At 39.3% G+C, this 24767-nt stretch overlaps 1 long non-coding RNA gene across 7 annotated transcripts in view; it reads left to right on the forward strand.

Annotated features, from left to right (window-relative positions):
- The first annotated feature begins 1781 nt into the window (after positions 1 to 1781).
- The window catches only part of LOC142040336 (uncharacterized), a 348847-nt gene continuing 325861 nt past the window's right edge, over positions 1782 to 24767 (forward strand). For 5 of the 7 annotated variants that reach the window (XR_012653175.1, XR_012653174.1, XR_012653178.1 and 2 more), the window contains exon 1: positions 1782 to 2508. This is a non-coding gene — a long non-coding RNA (uncharacterized LOC142040336). Of the gene's footprint in view, positions 2509 to 19120; positions 19214 to 24767 lie in introns of those variants that run through there. The other 2 variants (XR_012653176.1, XR_012653180.1) reach the window with 2 other exon arrangements.

The raw sequence follows: 24767 nt of genomic DNA on the forward strand, positions 1-24767 counted from the left end.
TAAGTGAATCCCAGACTGAGAAAGTAAGAGCCTCAAATTTACCCTGTCAACCGCTCCCGTCCCAAAAGCGCTTGCAAACAAGAAAAAAGCACACAAAAAGATGGTGGTTTTTTCCTGATAATATAGCATAATTAAATGAATCCTTTATTGGTATGCTTTACAAACTACAATTATGGCAAGACAAAGTAGTTAAGTTTCAAAGTGAGAAGTACCAGATCACAAAATGCACTTAATACAGTAAAAGGGATGTATTCTACATCAAAGTCCAAACAGCCAATTAAGCTGCTAAATAATGAAAAAAATATTGCCTCTGCCCACCTCAAATTTTAGCTTGCAAGACAGCAGCAGAAAGCAGAATTTCACTGCACTGCTCACGTAGCAGAACGCAAACCATGGGGATACAAACGCCTGGGGAGCACGAAAAAAGACCCACAGGCATTCTGAGGCTCCATCACAGATCTGCTCCGAGACCTTATGGTACTAAGCACACAGTCATCTCCTCGGAAAGCCAGCCTGAGAAACGCCCAACAGAACGCACCTCTCCCCACTAAGGCGGCGGCTGTTAGCACCGCGCCCCGGCAGCCCTCCGCACCCCGCCACCGGCCGCTCGCCGAGGCGGAGGAGCCGGCGCGGGCACGAGGAACGGCTCCCAACATGGCTGCCGCCGAACAAAAGGGCTGCGGGAGCGGGAGGGGCGCCCCCCACAGGAGGCAGGCGCTACCCTGCCGCATGGAGATGGCGGCTCCGGGCGCACCGAGCCGCCTCCCCTTCCCCCAGCGGGCGCCGCCCGTTTCCAGGCTCAGGCGCCGCCAGGAGCCCGGCCGGCTCTTTGTTCTCTGCGAGGGAGGTGAGCCGGCTCCGCTCCTTCGCCGCCGGCACAAAACGGCGCCCTCCACTCGCGGCACCCGCCCCGGTCCGCCCGGAAAGGGGAGGAGGGGGGAAGCAGTCGGTATCCCCCCGGCATCACCGCCCCCGCCTTCGCTTTACTCGCCGCCCAAGCCTGAACAGGAAACATAGGCGAGGCGAGGCTGCTGCCAACAGACACGGCTCCTCGGTAGTCCGCTCTCCCTTCCACGACAAACAGACAAGAGTACATGAACAAAAAAAAAAAAAAAGAAAAAAACCCTCTCGCCACCGACTCCTGAGAACAAACAACTCCCCCCCCAGCAATGCGGATCCCAGAAGATCCCGAGACCGCAGTCCGCTACGCGTACTGAAACTACTCCCCTCCAAGGGCAAATCTCTCGGGCACCCGGGGCCCCCAGACACCGCAGCTAGAAACAAGGATCCTCCAGCCGATCTTATCTCCCGAAAGGCAGAGCTACGAACCGGCGCTACCCGACGCCATCTCCCTCGCTGCAGATACGCGGTTCTACCCTCAAACGCTTCTGCTCAGCTTCCCTTCCGCGCCTAGCGGGGGCTGCCGATCTCCTCTACCTCTTCGCTTAGCACGCCCGGGATCCGAAAGCAAACAGCGGGAGAGGCCGTCGAGCCGGGCCGCCATTTTGTGCGGAAGAAAGAGAGAAGCAGCCGAGCAGAAAATGGCGGCCATTTCGGGCAGCCGCCATTTTAAGCGACGGCTGCAGCAGTACCCGTTCCCTCCCGGCCCCAGATGACTCTCCCGCCACTCTCGCATTTCTCACCTTCCCTAAGGCCTTGTCAGCTTCCCCGGGTCCCGGCGGCTACCAAGGGCAGGGGAAAAGGCAAGAGAAGGGGGGGGAGGGGAAGGGAGCCGGGGACCGGGGCTGGGGAGGGGAAGGGGGGAGCGCGCGAGACAGGGCGAGTCTCCGAGTCACCACAGCAGGCGCAGCAACGGCCCAACGCTTCCCTCCGCCACCTCCATAGAGAGCCGACTCGCCGCCGCGTCTAAAGCGCACCGAGACAGCCCCACTAACTTTATTACCCTTCACGCAACCTACCCCACCTCCCTCCAGCAACCGCCAATCGCCGCGAAGGGCTCCGCCCGTCTTGCCAATCACCACCGAGAAAGGAGGTGGCCTTAACGTCGAAGTGGGCGGGGGAGGGAGGAAGTTTGGTTGAACTGTGCCATCGCCGCAGTGCAGCATCCGTATTCGCCAAAGCCGTTACGCCACATGGCTAGCGGTAGGGCCTAGGAGGAAAGGGAAATTTGCGCAAGTGGCGTACTTGGTTAATGGCGGCGGCTTGGCTGCCTCTTTCCTTCGCTGTTTGCTTCTGTGCTTCAACCACCACAGAGCCCCAGTTCTAGAGGCCTAGAGTGTGAGTTACAGTTGATTCTGTCACGTTCATAGAAGGGTAGTTTAATATATATGTATTCTCGTAAGTTTTTTTTGTTTGGGGTTTGGGTTTTTTTATTATTTAATAAATTTATTTAAGGCTAGGTTTCCCTTCAGTCAGACCACGTTTCAAATTCGGTTGAGGTAAAAAATTAGCTGATTATAGACTGTAGTCCTGAGCTTGCAGTCAGATCCGAAGGAGGAGACTTGCCATTTGAGCTCCAAGAGCCTGGCTGTACGGATCCAATTTCAGGTTTGCTTTCTGGGTTTGGAAACTATTTCTATCTCTGCATGTGCTTTTAGCTATTAACTGGCCTGTGCGTGGCAGGGCGTCCTGCAGGCAACCCATGGACAAGGAGGATTCTTGAGAGACATTTTTGTGTATTTATCATGCTAAGCACTCAGCTGGTGCGGTTTTCTTGCTGCTGCTCAGTTAAACAAAACAAAGATGGCCAGGCTTTTAGCTGTAGGTGGAAGTTTGAGTCATGGGAGACTTCCAGAGAGGTTTTATCCTTTAACTGTCAGGTCTCAGTCCCAGATTGTCGCTGAAGTAGCAGCTACCTGGACTTGCCAAAGATTCAAACTTATTTGCCCTAGATGGGGCAGGACAGAAAACAAGAGCTAAGTAAACCTGACAACAAACTCCACAAACAGGCACATCGGCTTTGTTCACACGTACGCCTTCCGCTTTCAGTTTGCATGACTCATAATTCAGATGACTGGGAGAAAGTGATACATGTAACAACTCTTGAACCATATAGACAGCAAGTCCAAACAAATGATATTGCAGAACTTAGTTTCCCAGAGCCAACCTCATTCCTAATGTTTTCAACACAGTGTGCCACAATGTCCCAAGGGTTATACAAGGCCTAAAGGGTGCTGTCATACAGGGGTTCTTGCATTGCATCTTATGTGGGATGAAGTTTGTTCAAGATAAATTTCCCCATCTCATACCTGTAAGGATTAAGGACAGTTTACTTATCAGATTGTGTTACGGAAAATCTTGAATAAACTACCTGAAAGTAAGTTTTGAGCACATATGTGTCACATAAGGGTGAACATAACTGCGACAGGTACTTGACACACCAGAATTTTTATATAATGACTCTTTCCTGCATTTAACAATAGTCGTATTACTGCAAGAGCTTGGACCTGGCATGTGAATCTGTAAGAACAGAACTGTACAGAACTCCATTGTAACCTGTGGAATCCAGTTTGAAAGAAGGGGTCAATGGGCACAGAGGCAACAGCAAAGTCACCAAGATTTAAACCAATATTAAAACCAGTTAATATTGTTGAAGTAAACCTTCTCAGAATAAAAAGTAATAAAAATACTTGCAAATCTTAAAAATGGAAGTGAAAGCAAGGATTTTGTTTTGCATTGCATGGCAGAATTTTCTCATGCAGTGTAAGCAGTCCAACACTGTTCAGGGCAGAGACCCCATAAGTGAAAATTAAGGAGAATTTTTCTTTTGGGGAGTGGCAGGGGAGAGAGGAGAAAAGAATGGAAAACCTGCAAAACATGGTAGGTACATATTGACAGATTAAAGCATCACCTTTTTTGTTTATTTTAAAGCATACTATAAAATACTTATTACCATAACAACAGAAAAATACCCAACATTTGGTTGGTAAGAGAATAGCAGCAAATGATCACTGTTTTCTTAAAACTGTGATTCGTTTTTTAGGACTTAGTTCTGCATTATATTAAGACCAGCAGGATATATGCCATTCCATAGCTCACATTGACTTTGGCAGGTGGGAATCTAAGAAGTTTCTGCACTTGGCTGCTGATAGCTTTCCTGCACATCTGTGCCACGCTTTGTCAGCCTCATACACCAGCTGCACTAGTACAATTGATGAAGGCAATGAACTGTAGTACAGAGGACAAAAAAGGTTGTGAAATGCCTTCTATTTTATATATCTCACCTACTTCTTAAATTCCATAAACTAATGTGCAAGGCACCATTATTCATGTCTGAGAATGTAGCAGCCCAATTGTTGGTACGATTATTCGGTAACAAATATACCTAAATAATTTTTTTTCAATTTGTCGCCTTCACAAAAAAAAAAAAATTAAAAGATCAGCAAATGGAATTTAATAGCTATCAGTTTCAGTATCACCTTGCAACTATCAGTCACCTTAGTGCCTTGTCCAAATTCCACCCCCACCTTTGTATTTTCCCCCTTTCTGTCTTCCACTTGCCCTGAACACCAGTGATGCTTTAATTCAAATAAGCTGTTTTACAATTGACGTAGTGGTAGTTCTGGATTTGTTTCTGCAAGTCTGAACTTGCAGAATCTATGCATAATTCCAGCCTGAGTGCACTGCCACTGGTTATTTGGAGGAGAAGGGTTGTCTGTAAAGTGTTATGAGGAACCTATTGTGTTGCAGACTGTGTGGCACTGAAAAAGGAGTTGCTACCACAGATGCAGCATCTGGGTGAGAGGAAGAGGAATGCCTCTTGCTGCACATATGGCATAGCTCAGAACCTGGACTGGCTGCTGTCGTCTACCAAAACAACCCACAAAATGTGGGAAAAGAGCTTTGCAGAACTGGGAGTTTTTCCTTACTATTGCAAAGCTGGAATCACCGTGACTTATCCTGTGTAGCAGGTTGCATTGCAGTGATTACAAAGCTGAGCCCTGCTGGGTGGAGATTCCAGAGCGCTGATGACAAGGTGGCTGTAGCAGTGTGGCGCTGTACCATCTCCAGTAAATACTGGATCTCATCACTGTGCTGGTTGTGGATCCAGCTAGGTTGGGTTTTATGTAGACTGCCCCATTAATGTAGTACAGACATGCATATAATATGAACCAAAGCATCCATGTAGAGAGCTACTGCAAAGTAATTCACTGAAAATTTACATCCTAGTTTACTTCACGCTAATTTCTCCAACATAATCACCTCCTGTACCTTACTTTCCAAACTGTTTTTCAGTCTGCCTTTTCAAGTGAGCCTCATTTTTCTCCAAAGCGGTGTATATATAGTTCCTGACCCATCCCACGGATAAAGCAGCTGTCATGAACATTTAACCAAATGTACTCATGTAGTTTTTCCTGTGATAGAAGTCTGTCTCAAGGAGAGCTGTACTGTAGGAAAAAGGCCTGGGGGAGAAAAAAACCAACAAAAACCAAACCCAAACTGAAAAAGACACCTATATTTTTCATTTAAACAATTTTCTTGGCACTTCTACTGAAGAAGAACGCTCTTAGTGGCAAACCCATTTATACTGCGCAGATGCACTATTACAGGAAGTTTGCATTGTCTTTTGGAAAAATGCACTAATATATTGGTTATGTGCCTAATTTGTACAATATAGTACGGATGGTGTGAAAGTGTTGCAGAAGTCTTTGTGGTTGCTCTCCACAGGATTTTAATTTGCAGAGTATATATTGGTATTAAACTTCAGAATATCTGTAGAGATGACTTTTAGTGAGACTGATTTAACAATACTCACTGAGGCAAGAGCATTCCAACACTTCTAAACAGTGGTGGACTTCTAACCACCTGGGAGGTCACTTCTCTTTTCCCTTTCTTTGGAACATCCTTTGCAGTAGATTTCAGTGAGTCTTCCATCTAATAAAACAAATGATTTTGCTTTTGTCCAGTTGTCTTCTGAAATGCTGTTCCCTATACCTTAACTCAGCACCTGGATTTCCTGCTGCTCAGAACCAGTCCTTTATACTTTGTCAGGTATATTAAAAAAACCAAAAAAAATCTTTAGTCTCTATTTGAGACCGTGAAGACTTGCGAGATTTCTTCAGTATAACAATTAGTCTGGCAGTTACAATTGCACGGGACTGTTATTGTGGTTCTTTGTCAGAAATTTGGAAAGATATCTGGGGTGTGACTTTATAGTTAGCCAGTGGAAACTGCTTAGAATACTCAAATGTCCAAGATACTGATATTGCATCAGCGAATGTTTATACAGGCAACTAAGGAAAGTGAGGCAGTGCCTATAACAGTAGAGCTTGCTTTGCTTTCAGAGTCCTATTTAGAACAGTGAATATTTTTAGCAGATATAATTGTACTAATGCATAATCATAACTTTCAAAGAGGAAGATTGCATATGTATTCCCAGAATCGTTTAGAAAAAAAACCAAAAAAAAACCCCAAAACCAAACCCAACAGTGACTGTCTTCTCAGCAGGTCTAGTTCAATGAAACATGTAAGCTGCAAAATTTTTGTATTCTCTAATCTTCTAAAACGACAGATTTGTTCATGTTCTTTAGCATCAGCAGAGTGAGTGTGCTGTACTGCAATGTTCTGTTTCTGACATTGGTTAGCACCAGCTTTACAATAAAATAAGAAAGCTTTAAAATTTATCTTTTTCATTATTTGACGAGAAAAGAGCTTTTCCTTCTCTTAACCACTGCCGGTTCTTGTTTGAATTACCTTAAAGCATGGCTATAATTTGTAATTTTAATAGTTATTAGTATTTCAATTTTCTGTGTTAATGTCTAATTTTAGACACCTTTTAGGCCTCTCCAATATCATGTCTTAGTGAGTTCTGTGGTTTAATAGTACGGTGTTTAAGGAGTAATAATCCTTGTATCAGTTTTAAATTGTATTGGCTTGATTCCATTGTAATCTGCCTGCTTAAGTGGCTTTGTGGCAGTCATCTTCTGTATGAAATACTTATCATATTCATAAACACCTACTTGAGCTGAACACAAATTACAGTTGACTGAGTTGGAAGAGCATCAGAGTGTCCTATAGCTGCATTGCATTACTCTTATCTTTATAAAAATATATTATTGATGAATTCAGAAGCATGGATAGAAAATTACTTACTATTATTAAAATGCTGCACTTGGTATTATCAAAATGATTTTGTATCATCTTTTTCATTGCAGAAAATGCTATGTCATGGTTTGTGTGTGTAGGAAACACTAGGAATATACCACAGAACACATATATACTTTTAGTTGCTCGTACAAATGGGCTTTTGTTGGATGTAGTGAGCTACTCTGCTGTTTGCCTTACTTTTCCATGGTCAGAAATGTAGTGTGTCTTCTTACGATTTAAGGTAATATTCACATATAATAGTTATCAATGGTTGCTACTAATATAATTGCTATTAATGACAAAGGATAGCATTAATACTCTGTTACTGTAAGGGCTAGATTTTCTGTTATTTAGAGATCAAAGATCCACTTGAGCTAGAAGAAGGGTAAGGAAAAGCTACTTAGCATTTTCAGTCATCAAGAGGAAGCAAAAATACAGGGAAATCAGGCAAATAGTTATAAATCTGGGTTAACCTTTTGGAAGTCAGTGAAGTCCTTGTGTTTTACCTAGTTAACTGTCTGAAAAGTTCAAAATCTTCCCCTAATATAAAAAGATGATTACTTGTACATATAAGCATGTTATTACAAACCTATATTTTAAAATAGGTTCAAGAACACTAAAGCATTTGATTACAATGAACGGCATTTCCATTGTTTGACCTATGGTTTCCTTTATTAAATCCAGTGTACTTACAGTGTGTTAAAATTGTTCTGCATTTCTGTAGAGTATTTTTATATTGACATTCTTTAGTCCTTAATCAATTTAAAGCAAATATAGCTACTCATTGAAATTATGTAATTTTCTCCTATTGTGGTGAAATCAGTTTGGTTTCTAAAGAAATTGCATAAAGGAGGCTTTTTCCCATTCGTACCCAAATTGTTGCTTATACCTACTTTGGGAAGAGAGATGGGGGAAGAGAACCGAAACCACTATCAGAATGTGACCTAAATCAGGCCAAACATCTGAAGACTCTTAGATACTAAAAGCAAGCTAGATCTGACACTTAATCTAGCTTTTATTAACCAGTAGGTATTTCTGGCCTCATGTGGCATGATTTTATGTCATACGGTAAAACTTAAACAGGTCCATAGTAGGGCCACAAAAATGATCAGGGGGATGGAATACCTTTTCTATGAGGAAAGGCTAAGGGAGTTGAGGTTTTTAGCCTGGAGAAGAGAAGGCTCTGGGGAGACCTTATTGCGGCCTTCCAGTGCTTAAAGGCGGCTTCTAAGAAAGATGGGAACAGACTTTTCAGTAGGGCCTGTAGCGATAGGACAGGGAGTAATGGTTTTAAACTAAAAGAGGGTAGATTCAGACTAGATATAAAGAAGAAATGTTTCACGATGAGCGTGGTGAAACGCTAGAACAGGTTGCCCAGAGAGGTGGTGGATGCTCCACCCCTGAAAACATTCGAGGTCAGGTTGGATGGGGCTTTGAACAACCTGATCTAGTTGAAGATGTCCCTGCTTATTGCAGGGGGGTTGGACTAGTTGACCTTTAAAGGTCTCTTCCAACCCAAACTATTCTATGATTCAATGAAAATGTTAAATGTGTTCTGCAGATTGAAAATATTTAATTATTTGGGGCAATACAAGTCATTTCAGCACCATAGAATTATTTCCCATTAGCCAGCTTCACAAGTTTAGTAAACTTAGGAAATGAATCATCATTAACAAAACATAAAAAGGACTTCAGAGATGTATTTGAATAACATGATCCCATTTGTCTGGATTCTCTCTTGTGCACTTTTGAGTAAAAATGGAAGGTTTTAAAAGAAAAGGTTATGAAAACTTAGTTCTTCTGCAAGTTCTGAGCTAGTATGGCCTTGCCACCTGGCAATAGCCTCACATGCAGCTGCGGGAATTGCTATATTATGGTTGGTGAGCAATCTCATGAAGGGTTGTAAGGTGAATGGGGGTGTGGTGTGGGGGAGGTAAGCTGTATGTATGCCTATTTGTAAAATACCTGTAATCAGAAGAATCTCCAACTGGGGTGTTTTTTTCCTGGATTTCCTTGGTAAAAAGGAAGTGGTTTTGTTCCTGTTTTGTTTTGTTTTGTTTGTTGTTGTTGGTTTTTTAAGAGAAAAAATATGAGTAAGCATAACTTCATACTAGGTAGTTATTCTGGTTAATATAAATGGTTTACTGAAATTATTTTAATTTTGCAAGACTTTCAGGCTTAGCATTTACATGCTGTGTGTCTGAAACAGAAGTCCCACACACAGTGAATCCAAGTTAAACACATCTGTCCACAGACACATGTTTGTTTCAGATGTAAATAGCTGGATCCCTAGATTGAGATGATATTTAGTTGAATTACAAAATTTTCTAGAGATGAAGTTCCTAGATAATTTCTGGTTTCAGCATTGTTCAGATACTGTGAGAGCTGAGCCTGCTGGGATTGAACTATTTAAACGAGTGACAGAAAAAACACTCTTGAGCTAATCAAAAGCCTTTACTCCTTCTATAGACTCTTAGTACTGTATTTTTTGCAAGTGGAACTCTGTTTAGGCCCTAAACAAACAGAGAAGGACATAGCCTTGTAACTACTAACTTTATGTTAGTTTTATCAGGGATGAATTTGACTCAGCATCTTATCCATATTGTATACTTTATTGACTCATTTATTGAATGCAGCAGCTGTCAGAGAATTAGCTGAGAGCAGAGCTATAGGGTGCTTGCTTCATATATACTAACTCTGATTTTCATCTAGCTCCATTAGAAAATAACAGGTTAATTACTGTTGTTTCCTAAACAACATTGGTGGAAAAGCTTAAGAAAAATAGGAGTCAGTAATTTATTTAAGGTTAAAGCTTGTTCTAATTAAAGGAGACAGTTTGCTTTGTCCAACTTTGCACATTAGAAGCTACAGTAGAAAACTTCAGTAAGAGCTCAGCTTCTTACTCCTCTAAGGCGCTAAAGTACCTAGAGAAGCTAAAACATATACAAATGATGTCAAAACTATTCCTACCAAAGGGTGTCTCCATCCTCAGTTAGCTTGGTAAAAGCTTTCTGATGTTCCTTACACTTGTCCTTCTCTTCCTTGGTCCTGATTTTCTTAAGTAATAAATACATTCTTAGCCAGCTCCCCATTCATCCTGCTTCCAGCAACCACACTGTAAATATCCTCACATTATGTCTTTTAGCCAAACAGATATAGAATCATGATAGCACTGTGACAAATAGAAAAAGTACAAGACTGAGGATGTGTCAGCTAGAGAACACTCTGGAACATGAGTCCAAACGCACAAACTTTATGGATTAATTGAAATTAGAACTTGGATACTTTCAGCCAGGTGTCTTTAATGTTTAAATATGTGTCTTTAATTATTAAAGCACTTTCTAAGTAAATTAAAAAAACAGTTAAACCAAATTAATTTTGAGCAATAAGAATGTCTGATTAGAAATATAGCATGGTGTAACTGGTAATTTAAAAAGATAACTAAGATTACTTTTCCTGTGTATATCTACATAGAAGCCACAGAGAAGAGTCCAAGGACTTAAGTAAAGCAGTTTGCCACACATAGGTAAATAAGGACTAAAGCTGTCTGCCTTTAAAGTGGAGTGAAACAATAGCTATATTCTGTGAGTCTTTATAAAAGACTCTCTTCCTTTTTCAGTACTCTAAGTTGTGTTTCCCAGTTTCACTTTTCATGGCAGTCAGAATGAATAAGGGATTGATTTCAGGTAGAATATGTATGGAAAAAAAAATGCTTATTTGGTAGCATTAACATTTGCAAAAGGGAAAACAAATGGTACATTGCTCCTGCACAAATATTAGTGACATAGACCATGGTGTTTGGGTGTACTAAAAACGGGAAAAAGGTAATTTGTTCTTTATTTAGCATGAACTTCATTTTTGTTCTGTCTTTTTTGTCTTTTCCTGGCTTACATTTTCCTCATAAATAAAAGATACAGCTTCTCTATTTTCATATTTGTACCCTTCAATTAATAGTAAAAATATAATGCACATTTGTTTCTTTAACAACAGATTTGGGTGGCATCCTTAACCTCTGTATTTTCCTAGCAATGACCATGGATACCATTAATTTCTTCAATGTAAGCATTATTTTCTAGGAAATGGATAATGAAGTTTGGTAGGCAACAGGTGTTGTCACATCAAGTGACTAAGATGAGGAAGAACTGGTACAAAGCTAGATTATATTATGAGTAGGAGATTATCTATCCTCCTACCTGTAATCAACCAACACTATACCCTTCCTGTTTAACACACAGCTGTTATCTACAGATAATTCATTGCCAAGAGAGTCACTCGCAGAAAAGATACTTTCTTTAAGAAGACTACACTTAAAGGGACTGATGATTGCTTTGCACTCTGTGAATTGTTAGGAGCAGTACAACATGAGGAGGCAAGGCACAGAAAGATGCCAAGAACAGTTATACTCCATTTGAATTGACTGGAGGTGAGCTTTGGGAGCGGAGTGCTCCTCTCTAACTGTTATTTCTTTACTGTGTTAGCAAAAGTTGCAAAGCAGTAGAAGCCAAGTTACAGAAGACAGATTTTATCTGTAACAAGCTTCATCCTGCCCTAATTGTATTATAACTGCTACAGAAACATCAGATAGAATACAGGCAAAAAAAACCCAACCCAACTGGGCATGTACTCTACCTTCTAGCAGCTATGTTTTGGACTTCTGAAGTCTTTTCTCTCCTCTTATCAAAGTTGCATAAACCCTCTAAATGTCTGAGTGTAATCTTATCTAGTTCAATGCGGCCTCTTTACCCTACCTTGAGCACCTGTGTGAAAGTGGAACAGGAAATTTAACTCTATACTTGCTGGAGATCGTTGTCACTTCTCAATGGAAATAAAAACAAAAAAAGTCTTTTAAAGAAATGCTAATTCATGTTCAGGTCCAGTGACTGCCCAGATCTGCAGAAGTTCTGAGTAATAAACAGCATTTGAAGATCTGATATTTGTGTTGCTGATATATTAAACTCACTAGTGACTTCCTCCATTCTGATAGTGGTCTCTTTCCACAGATCTTTGCAGGACAGATGGATTTCACAAGTTAAAAGTTATCACTATCAAGGATATTTCAACAGAAAACACATCCTAGTTGGTATGGCAAAATTTGATCAGTCAATTATTGCTCCTTTATTCAAACTGCTATTTCATTAATTTGCGTGTTTTAGGGAGAAAGAATCTAAAAAAAGTATTCAGGCTTCTTTGAAAAAATGCAGAACATCACTATGGTATTTATGTTTTCAGATATGAATTCATATCAAGAATATTATCTATTTATTATATCTGATGAAATTTAATATATTTTTATTTCCAATCCCTGTAAATATTACTAAGAAGCATTCATTGTTTTCCCTGGGGTTTAGCCAGCTATCAAGAAAAAGAGAAAAAACCCCTGCTTCAGTATTTATACTCTAGGCCAGCAAAGTCTCAGAATCAGTGAACCTCAGGATTCAAAAGAAGCTTTTGCAGCTACAAACTTTACCAGAAAGTAAACAAACAAAACTGATGTCAGAAGGCTCACTCCTCAGTCTTGCTAGAGCTGATCTTAAAAGGGTTGTCAGTGATCCTTCAAACTGTTTGTTCTTTTACAAGATGCAAAATTGTCACTTCTGCTGTCCCCTCTCAGAATTGCTGTCACTGAGCTCTTGAAGGAAAATCACTTCTAATGCAACTAGGGCTGCCTGGAAAAAAAAAGAACTGAGAACACTGTTGGCCTTCTTTTGATGTCAGTTGATGATCTAGCCTCATATGATGCTATTTCCTTTGTATGGTGTTATAACCTATTACAGATAACAACTGTAACTATCTGTAATTAAAAAAATATGGTCAGACTACTATAATACTGGTTCTTGCTTTCATTGACTGTTTTTTAAGAGGGAGAATTCAAAGGGGTGCTCTTGAAGGACAACATCTTGCCTTACAGGCAGGATATGCCTGAGGTGTACCTGGCTAAGAGGACAACAAACACACAAAGTGGGATGGGTATTTCCTACTTACAGAGAGAGAGTACACAACTTGCTTTATCTCAGGTTTAAGTATGGTTACTTAGACAGGGAGTTTAAATCTCCAAATCTGTAGGTACAAGTATACAAAATATGCTTGCACCAAAATGTCTTTTTTGTTATGCAGTTGCAGGATTTATGCAGGCCTTATAATTACTAATTTTTGAAAGAAATTTTAGAAATAGACAGTGAAAGCAAGGTTTGTAGTTTGGGTGGTAAAAAAGGAAGAAAATAAGCAGCGTATACCATACTGACATCTAATTGAAGAACGAGTGGCATTACTACCTTGCTTATGATATTGTGAGTAGAATTTATGGTGCATTTAGCTTGATAACCTTTGCTATTAGGCCAGACTAAAAAATGTTTGGGGCTACATATATGCGTAACATATGTTTTATTATCAAATTTAATTGCCAAGACAGTTTCTTGGCTATTCACTGGTGCATAATTTAGATAAAAAGATAGAAAAGAGTAGTCACACTTCATACAGGGCATGTATAAATACTCACCAGAGCATCTCCTTTTCACATTGTCCACAATGGAGTAACCATAAGTAACCAGGATTACTGGATCTTGGTTGGGAACAGGAAGTATTTTGGTTTCTTGTGCAGCGTGAAGCGTTGAAAAATGTGAAATGCAGAATAATCTGTTACTGTCACAATACACCAAGTAACATATATCGTCTTGTACATTGGCAACATAGATTTGTTTGCAGGTGGTGAGTATTGTTAAGTAGATATTTTCATAAAAATACCAGTTCCTTTCAATTCATCTTACAAATTAGACATGATCTTTGTGATGTAATTGGCAGCACATCTTTGAATAATATTTAAGCCACTAGTGACGTGGAAATATGAAAGTGGGGAGACAGTGTACTACATTCACAATGAATTAAGAGTTCAAATTTATTATGTTACATTTCTTGTGACTCATCAAAAGAGATCAAAATTAAAAAATGGAGTGAAGAGCAGAGCTCAAATTACAGGTGCATGTAAATGAAATTAATAGCTCAAGCTATTTTGTTCCCCTGTACTTGGCACTGGTGAGGCTGCACCTTGAGTACTGCATTCAGTTTTGGGCCCCTCACTACAGGAAAGACATTGAGATGCTGGAGTGTGTCCAGAGAAGGGCAGCGAAGCTGGTGAAGGCTCTAGAGCACAAGTCTTATGAGGAGCAGCTGACGGAACTGGGGTTGTTGAGCCTGGAGAAGAGGAGGCTGAGAGGAGACCTTATTGCTCTCTACAACTACCTGAAGGGGGGTTGTAGTGAAGTGGGTGCTGGTCTCTTCTGTCAGGTGGCTGGAGATAGGACGAGAGGAAATGGCCTCAAGTTGCTGCAGGGGAGGTTTAGATTGGATATTAGGAAAAATTTGTTTCCTGAGAGGGTTGTCAGGCATTGGAACAGGCTGCCCAGGGAAGTGGTGGAGTCACCATCCCTGGAGGTGTTCAAAAAATGTGTAGGCAAGGCACTTCAGGACATGGTTTAGTGGGCATGGTGATGTTGGGTTGTTGGTTGGACTCAATGATCTAGGGGGTAGAGGGGTAGAGGGGGTTGACTGCATGTTTTTCTACAGTCGCAAAATTGTGGATGTGTGTAGAAAGACCTAGGAGCAATGCTTTTCATCCCAGACAATCTGTTCTTTGTTGACGGATCTCTGTAAACAGCAAGTGTCTTCTAAGGGATGTGTGCCTCAGCCTTTTTAGCATATAGGTGGTAGGAGCATAGGTGATTCAATTATTAGAAATCTGTAAATTACTATTATACAGAAAGTACTGTAATGAAACAACAAATCAATTTGCATGTCAGTAGGTTAATACTGGTTGAATTACTTACCATGATTCATATGTCAAAATCTTCACTTGTGTGTCCTTCATTTTTGTCTGCTTTTGCTTTTCTAGATATGTGTGTAGTTTCTATCACTGTAGTGTCTGAACAACATAGAAAAATCAATACTGTAAATTCCTGTGTTATTAAGACCTTTCATGTAGTAATTATAATTTATGTCCCGTTTAAGCATGTTTCACACTACTGTAACAAGGACATAGGGGCCACAGTGCAAGACCAAATGAAGATGTAGGTAATTAGTCTGTATAGCAGTCTCTGCAACTGGGGAAGGAAGATTGAGAAATAAAGGCATTGTCTTAATGGAAAAATAAGTGCTGTTTAATTACGAAGTTTGGGATATTCTGTATACAAATGTATGTTATGGACAGTGAAAGGGTATTTTTATGCCAAAAGGCAAAGCTGTATACAGTATCTAAAACTACCCCTAAATTAAATCAGAGAACATTTTAGAAGCAGGATATATATGACTAGATGGACGATATGCTGCTTCTGATACTGAAACTTTAATTTATTTTTGTAAAGCACTGCATTGTGGAATGTGATTACACCTTTGGATTTTACTATGACTGTCTTTGTTCAAAGTAGTTTAATCCATACTCAAAGTGTGAAAAGCTGCCTTTGCTTTCTGTGTGGTAAGAATGTTTATATTGGGAGTTAGTTCAGAATTGGTATGGTGGTCTGAATTGAGGCTGGTTTTTCTTTATGTTTACTTCCTTGTGTAGACAAACCCCAGGTAAGTGCGTCACACAGGAAGTCTGTGGAGTTACTCTAGATTTATGCTGGTGTGACAGGATACGAGAGAAATTTTATGACTGTTTCTGTCCCAAGCAGGTGGAATACTGTTAAGTGACAGTTCCAAGAGGAGCAGATCTTGGGAAGTACTGTTTTAAAGGCTTTGTTAAAGAATATTTTAAAGAAAGGTTGGAAATGGCAGGAAGAGGAGTCGCATGTCTTCCTTCAAGTTTAAATAATGCGTGAATAGTGCATTACAAGTCCACATTGCTTATAATGCTGGAATGCAATCCAGTGGCCTCTGTTTTCCCAGTTTTAATGTAGACTATTTAAATTTAGATTATAAGGGAAAAAGATCAATGTCAGTACTGCTCCAAAAAGTACGTACTTCCAATCTGTGCTGGACTTGTAGTATACTACCTATCCTTGGCTTGTGACCTTCCTGTTCTACCTCCGAAGTACTGAGAGAAAAAAATTGTAATATTGAAAGAACTGAGAGAAGAGACCTTATAAATGTGTTAAAAGGCCTCAGTGCAATTTTATAGCTCTTCATAACAAATAAGACACACGTGTGGACTTACTGTCTCTCCACCAGTGTAGTAAATGTCATCAAACTTTCCATTAGTATCATACTGTGTTTTCCATGAAGAGAAATGCCATCATGTTCATGCAGTTCAATTTTTAAAAATCTTTCTCTCTCTCTCTCTCCAGCTTCCAAACACTATTGAGGGGGCTGGACAAAGTTAAACACAGCAATTCAAAAGCCAGATCCATTAGCCAAGATGGAATTAGACTTTCTGCTAAAAGAAGAAGAACGATAAAAAATATTGACAGAGTGAGCAGACTGAAGCTTTCTTTAATTTAGATATTGTAGTTTCTTCATATCACATATTCCTGGAATAGATTTCACTGGATTGATTTTTTTCTGGCCTAGCATTTCCCTTTCTTCAATAGCCTTATGTTCCTTTCTGTATGATACATTAGATACATTAAATAATTTTGTTCCATTCTGTAATCAGTATTTGTTAGCTTCCAGGAGTCAGATCTTATTGCTAGGCAACTAAACAAGAAATCTCCATCTTTGTGTTAAGCAGTTTGCTGTATCAATGACTGACCCTATGCTTATCTATACATATATCTATCTATAGTTACCTAAGTGCAGCTGTAAATGCCAAATGTAAACATGCTGCATATATTATGCATACTGAATTTATCTTGAAACTGAGTTGTTAGTAGTCAAAACAGCTTGGAAAAAGACACAGATTTTTCCCTCCCCCTTTTTACATGTATTTCCTTCACGTGCAACTAGCTTTAAGGGCAGCCTTGGTGCTGAAAATTACTTTTGTATTTTGGGCTATTAAAAGAAGACCTATTTATATATTAACCACTACAATTTATATCTTTTTACATCAGGATACCTCCATATTTTTATTAATGTCTCTGAAAGATTTTGATTATTGTAATTCTCTGTTTGCAAGTTTTCCAAAGGAATTATGAGACAGATGAGTTAGTTTGAAAAACCAACAGCAGGGCTTCAGCAGATTGTACAGACAGCAGTCTTTCTGCAGTTTTAACAAAGCTTATACATTTAATATTTTAATGAGTTCATATCTGCCATCTTGGTGCTTGATTGCATTTCCAGTGCCATCCAGCTTATTTTGTTGATCGTCTAATAATATGTCCTCAATAACATCATAGTCTTATTACTAAGGATTTATTCTTCTTTTCTTCAGTGTCATTTTTACAGCTAGAATATTACTGTTCTGCCATGGAGAAAAAGGCTTCTTATGTCACACATTGGCATGACCTTTTTTTTTAAGCTATTTTATATTGATTTTTAACCAGTTCATGTCATGCTTTTAACATGTATATTCCTACATGTGATGTGGGAGTCTTAGCTTTAGAATTGTAGAATTAAGGTCAGAAAGGATGTGTGGAGGTCATCTAGTTCACAGTCCTGCTCAAGGCATGGTTAGTTGCAGATGCTCAGGACCTTGTCCTGTTTAGTTTTGAAAATCTCTACAGATGGAGTTTGTGCAGCCTTTCCAGGGCCTTGCCGCAGTGCTTAGCCACTCTCATGGTGAAGATTTTTTTCCTTGTGCACAGTCAGAATTGCCTTTTGTTCTTTCCTTGCGCACCTTGGAAAAAGTCTGCTTTTGTCTTCTCTGTAACTGTTCTCTAGGTGGTAGAAAACCGCATTGAGGTTCCTCGCAGCTTTTTTTTTTTTACTTGCTAAACAAACCCAGTTCTCTTAGTCTCAGCTCATGTAATGTGCTGCAGTCCCCTAGCCATTGGCAGAGGCTGCCTCTGGACTCCTTCCAGTTTGTCTTTCTCTCTCCTATACTGAGTGCCAAACCTGGACACAGTATTACAGTAAAGGGTATTCTGGATGTGGCCTCACAAGTGCTGAGCAAAGGGGAATAATAGCTTCCCCCAATATGGTAGCTATGCTTGTGCTAATGCAGTCGGGTATGTGGTTTGCCTTCATCACTGCAGAAGTGCATTGCTGACTCACGTTCAACTTGCTGCCCTGTTCTATACTGGTGTTTAGAAGCTCCCATCTCTGTCAGGGCCTCAATGTGCTTAGATCCACACAAACACCGTAATGAAACCAAGGTGACGAGGAGGTGAATCTTACAGGCATTGCTTAGGCATGCTACTGTCACCACCCCTTAGATGATTACTTAATTTAGCTGGCTGAATTACTTAGCCAGTTTTCTAAGTAAAAGCTTTGGACAGAACAGGCCTCTTCCAACACCTAGTTCTGTGTTTGGAATTACACTTTAAACCAGCTTCTGATCCTCAGTATCTACAGAAGGAGCTTATGGATACTCTTTATTCTGACTGGCTCATATAGGTACACCTACAGTTGGTTAGTATAAATAAAGCAACTGAACTGATCCATTTTTTGTTCTAATTTTGGTTCAGCGGTGATTAAAGTTGTTCTGCTGTCCTTCCTGTTCAGATCAGAAATAGATTGGTAACTGACTCATGTTAGAAAATATAGCATTTAAAAATAGGAATGATTGCATGCTGTGGGTGATCCCATGGAATGGGGCTTCAGGTGGAGGTAGGGTTTAAACCCTTTTTTCTGCTTTGCTGTCATAGCACTGCTATTATTTGCGTTTCCCTACACAGCACCACTGCTTTTCTCACCTCTTCAATCTCACTTGCCATATTTAGTAACTGAGGCAATCTGGCAAGTACAGTTGAGGAGATGAAGAAAAGCTGTAGGTCTGCACTATACTTAGTGTTTTAGTGGTGCTGTCAGCTGTGCCAAGTATGTGGGAGATCGGAAGGGAGATGCTGAAGCCCTCTGAGTCTTGCCCTCCTGGAAGTAGCATAGACACAGGTGTTTGTACTGTGACAGACATTGTTAGTTTTGTTGAGTGAAGGGAAACACAGGCTGGGGCCAAGTGGGGACTTGGAGTGTACTGGTGGCAGTGATAGCACACTATTGCTCAGGTTAGCCCACGTGACAGTTTGTGGTCATCACGTATCAGTTGACTGAGTGCACAAAGAAGGCAGACCGTGTAGCGGAGGACACAGAACATGTGGAAATAGCATACATTGCTTTAAAAGCGGCAAACCTCATTTCAATCGTAAGTTCATATCCAGACTAAATAAGTGCATTTTATTAATCTTTCAGATTTCTTAGTTCTTTCTCACTGATTTAGCTGTGATTTCTAAACCTGCATTTTTTTATGGTGCTTCAATGGAGACATGAAGCTGTTTGCCACAAAAATAGTCTGAAATGAGTACATAGGTTTTTAAACTTTAGGTAAAATGTGTTGGAGTCACAGTATAAGCATGATAGCAGATTCTAAACATGATAAAAAGAACTATGTAAACCACACATTCAGTATATTCATCTTTGTACATGCAGATAACATGCATGTACATGCCTGTAACATACCAGGTTGTGATTGCTAGAACTTGGATTTTCCATCTTGAACCTCCTGACGTACATGAATCTAACTTGCACCCATTCCTCCTATGCAAACAAAAAGATCTATTTTAAAAATAATTTCATCAAAGGAAATTTTATTAAGAGGAAAGCTGAGATGGAAGAAGGAAATATATCCTGCTGTGCAAAATATCCTGCTGTGCTCCAGCCTCCCCACTGCCCTGAGCTAATATTGCCCGTGTCTACATTAGCAACTAGTGTTGTGCAGTAAGATCCAATCTGTAGTTGGTGCTGAGAACCTGACATCCACATTATATGTGAGTGGGGGGAAAGGAGGGAATCTGCTTTGAACTAGCTCCGGTTTGCTCCTGCGAACTGAAAGTCCATTAATAGTTGCAGCACATTAGATGCTCTGGAGAGTGCATCTTTCAGCTTTGTTTCATTTGGGGGATATCTAGTTGTACTCTCTGATCTGTGCTGTGTGAAACAAAGGTAAGAGGGAATGAACAGGAGATTCACTTCAAAAGTTTACTCCTGGTCTGAACTTACAGACTCATGTAGATGCATCCATTGATTGGATGGTTTGAAAAGCTAACATTCAGCCAGACTGTAGGGAATTAGTACCTTCTCCCCTTTGAAAACAAATTATCTCTATATTCACTGATGCTGAAAAAAATTATGCCAGTATATATTCTCTGTGCTAGGATGAGAGAGAGGGAAACATGATAGAATATAAGGGTGTCCACAGTGGAAGCTGCTTGTTAAGTTAGTAACAAAGGACTAACCTGGTAAGTGATGACATTCTGTTTCAAAATTAAAATGGAGTGTACATGGACAGAAATATATCTTCTATATATGTGATTTTACTGTTTGAAAGCCTTCACTATTTACCTTTTTATAAAGCTACAACTAAAAGAACTTGCCCTGATCTAAAATTTTGTATTCTCCACAATCTGAAAACTGGTAAATTTAGGACCTTGCATGAAATCCAGTACATGACTTAATTCTATAGCATTAGGTGCAGACAATACAGTGAGACTATTGCTACCTTTTTTCTTCTGAGTTGTTACTGTAAAATACTACAGCCGTGAATACAGAGAAATATGATAGTTCTGTAATAATGATGGAACAGAGGAAGGTTATGTAATTCAAACATTTGTGAAAATAGTAGAATTATGGATTTCTTGCCAAGGCTTGTCTTCTGAGACTGCGGTTGTCTACAGGAGCTCTAGCATAGAAGCCCATGAGGAAAGATGATATGAGGAGGCTGATTCTGCAGTCTTATTCAGATGAAGCAGGACTTGCTCTGAGCAGTGAATACATTCATTTTCATGAGGTAGCCTAATAATGGAATACTAAAGCACAATGGAATCGAACCCTACATCTTAAGCGTTCAAACTCTGTTTAAATAACTGAACGCACAATGCTTTATTGTACTTATGTTTGGCATGGTTCTCAATGGAAACTGGTAATGTAGTACATACAACATAGGTAAAAACAAAAAGACAGAGGCCATTTCATTTAATACACAGATGTTGCTAAAAATAAGTAATTGATCAAGTGAGCAGAGGTAGTGAGCTATATAGCAATTTCTTACCAAAGTTTTTACAACCTTAGCGCTATAGGTGCAGCATTTATGTAGCTTTAAACATGAGTATTATTGGCTTTATGTAAAGGAAATCAATCCGTAACCAAAAAATTGTATTAAAAAAAATACGTGTAAAATGAGCATTCTTTAAACTCAAACTTTCTCTCCCCTTTTCTGAACCACTATATATTGGTGGTCCACATGTGGTACTTCCTTCAGCACTATGTCAGCATGTCTGCTGGTCAGTGGGAGTTTTGCCAGAGTACAGTCTAAAGCAGGTTTTGGCAACCCATGATTGCAGATTAGGAAAGGCTGGCAGCAGAGCTATCAAGGGGTTAGGAGCCATAACATATTGAGGGAGTTGGCCAAGAGAACTGATATCTTCTTCAGAACTCAGCAGAAATCCCTGACTTGGAAGTCCCTTCATCATACTGCTGATTTTAAGATCTGGTAAGCAGCGTTTCATTTGTTTGAGTTGGAGAGGTTTTTAAATTCTGCTAGGTTTCTGTGACCATCCTCAGCCTCTCATTTGGGAAAGAAGAGTATAGTCTAGTGCAACACATTTGAAAAGTCTCTGACCCCTGAGCATTTGAGCTTTGATATCTTACTGTGAACATCTACTTTTTGATTGTATGTAGGGCCTGAGTAATTCTAACCATTGCTTGATTATTAAGTGCTACTTGGTCCCTCAGGCTTGTTTTTTGAAAAAAGGCTATGGCATATGTAGGAATTAATTAATTCCCTGCAGGCCTTTGTATTCTCTTCAACTCCCGGTCTGATTTTCTGGATCTTTCTGCCTGTTCATATGTATGCAGCAGCTAAGTAACTATGGTTAAAAAAAAAAGGTCACTGTAAAATACAAAAATGGCATTTCCCTCCTCCCACTTTTCATAGGATAACTGCAATGGAGAGGGTCAGGAATTTAACTGCCAGCTGAATTGATACCTATGAGAACAAATAACTACACTACATTTTTTGCCCATGTCATCTTTGTTCATTATTATTGATTGAAATGAAGCTTAAAAGTACGTTTCTTCTGAAGCCTTTTGAGAAATGGTGGCTCTCAATACACATTTAAGGCTGAAACATCCATCAGCAGCGCTGTAAAGATGGTGAATTAGTTCTGCTGAAATATGTGTGACACCTCTGAGAGCTCCTCAGTGTGTCTGATGATGAAATCAGGTTACTTTAAAATTTTGCATACAGAAGGAGGAGAAGAAAAATTTCTGTGCAATGAGACAATTTATGGCAATGAGTAAGTGTAATACGCAGGTTAAAAGCACCTTTATTGAGAAAGCAGCGAAGAAGAAAGTATAACATTATGTCCTGAGGTCTGACCCCACAAGTACTCACCTTTACAAAAATTATCCACTGCGCAGCCCTGTAGAACTCAGAGAGACTTTCCTGGGGAAAAATTCTTTGTGCTTGAGTATAACGTCACTAGTTCCAGAGGGCTGTGATCTAGTGAAACTTAGTTTATTCTGTGAAACTTATTTAACTTCAATTACAATTGGAAGTATATTCCAATTGTAATTGGACAATTACAAGTAAAAGCAGAAATCATCACAAAAGGTATGTTTATATGTTAAGAAAAAAAACTTATTAAGTCTGCAAACTAAAGCATATAAAAAATAGGAATTGCCTCAGAATTTAAGTTACCTGGGCTTAATTGTTTGATCTGAAAAGTAGGCAGTATCAATAAGCGAGATCCAGAAAAAAAGATTTGGACCCAAAAGATTTCTGTTTATTGAAATTTGTGTGAATGTAATTGAATAGATGACTCTCAGATACACTCGTGCATTTAGATACACGTGATACAATACACTTAGTTCATGTGCAGATGTATACGCTACTCAAAAGCACATCATTAGCTATATCCTGGATAAGTGAAGTCTTACGACAGATGTGACAGATGTATACAAGTAAAGGCAAAGTAAAGTTGTTGCAAACCAGAAACATTTGCTAATTGTTCTACTGTCTGTATTTGGACAAGTAAAAAAACCACTTTTGGAAGTAATTACTAATTGGGGGTGTGTGGGGTGTGTATGTCTAAGGCAAATGTCCTTGCAGTTTTCAGAAGTACTAAACAGTCAAGATCACTAAAGTTGAGGATTTTGAGTTCTTAAGGAAACTGACTCGATATTTTTGGAAATCAACTTTTTTGTATAAGCCTAGTACACTTTAAAATCCTAATTTCACTCACCTCTGAAATGTTTTGCCCTAACCTTAACAGAATGATCATAGCCTATAATCTCAAAATAATATATTCTGATGACTGAAGAACTCATGTAGAAAATACTTTGGGTTTTTTCTCAGTAGTAAAAGACAACATATTTTGTGCTGCCTTTTTTTTTTTTCTTCAAGGTGATATTTGACTTCTGTCAAGTTGAAGGTCCTGCATAAGAGTGGAAGTTATTTTACCAAAAATTAGGTGTTACAGAAATAATTGATTTCCAAGTGCATGGTCATGTTTATGAAGTCTTAAGAAGATAATTTTCATTAATTTCTATTCCAGAAGGCAGCAGTACATATTTAAATTAAAAAAAAAAGTGTGAAGAATAAAGACAGGTATGTTCTGGTAATATATACAGGTTATACTTACTGATTTGGTTAATATATTATGTACAGATAATGTGTAAACTCCAGTGAAGTAGAACAAAAGCTTTAAAGATACTCTTATGATCTAATTTATGATATTCATAAATGTTATCACTGAGGAAGTAGAAAGCAATTTTTCCTGAACTTTACCTCCATGAATAACTGTTGACAAAAGGCTCTTCAGGATGAAATGTCGCATCATTTTTTTCCTGTGGTTTCTGATTAAGTCCTACAATCAAAATGTTAGGGTGACTAATTTTTTGTTAGGAAAGAGTTTATATGTCTACATGCCCAGAAAGTTTTCCAGTTCTCTGTGACTCTGAGGCCACAATATGTGATGGTAGTAAAGGACATTGAGGTAGTATTTGCGCCTGCTGATACAAACACAGCTGTACCACCTCTTAGTAGTTACATAAAAATTCTGTCTGCATAGTTCATATCTGGAACCAAATATCAAAGATGACCAACGTTAAATTTGTTGTTTAGTTTAGGTCCAGTGTTCAGTTTGTTTCCTACTGTAGTTTTCTGTGCTTATATTGGCAATCCCCACTTGCTTAAAAACAACTTAAACAGATAACTCATTTGCCTCTGCAGCTTAATAAAATAAACTCAAACCCAATTTTCTTTTCTCAAATACAGTTATGTCTTTATGGAGCACATTGCTGCATAAAAGTACTGAGTAGGGTTGTGATTTTTTTTGTTATCCTTTTAGCCAACCTGTCTAGGATGGCAAAAACTTAATTGTAGATCAGGTCTTATTGAGGATTTTTGCAAAGATTGGATTAATTTATTACAGTACGTAAAGCAAATGTAATTTTGACTCATCCTGTGTATAAATAGCTCCTGTAAGGTACTAGATTTTTCTCAATTACTCAGATTACCCATATGTTTCTTAGGTTATAAACACATTTTTTTATATAAAGAAGAAGGAGGATTGATTCTGACATTTTCTCAGTTGTGTGCAATGACACTTGAAATTTTAACAGTCTACTTCCAGCTATGGATGTTGACTCAGGCATGAGATTTTCAAAAGGCATGCTTACTTTAGAGACTAGTTTATCAT

The sequence above is a fragment of the Buteo buteo genome, chromosome 16 (assembly GCF_964188355.1).
Source record: "Buteo buteo chromosome 16, bButBut1.hap1.1, whole genome shotgun sequence".
Taxonomy (NCBI): Eukaryota; Metazoa; Chordata; class Aves; order Accipitriformes; family Accipitridae; genus Buteo; species Buteo buteo.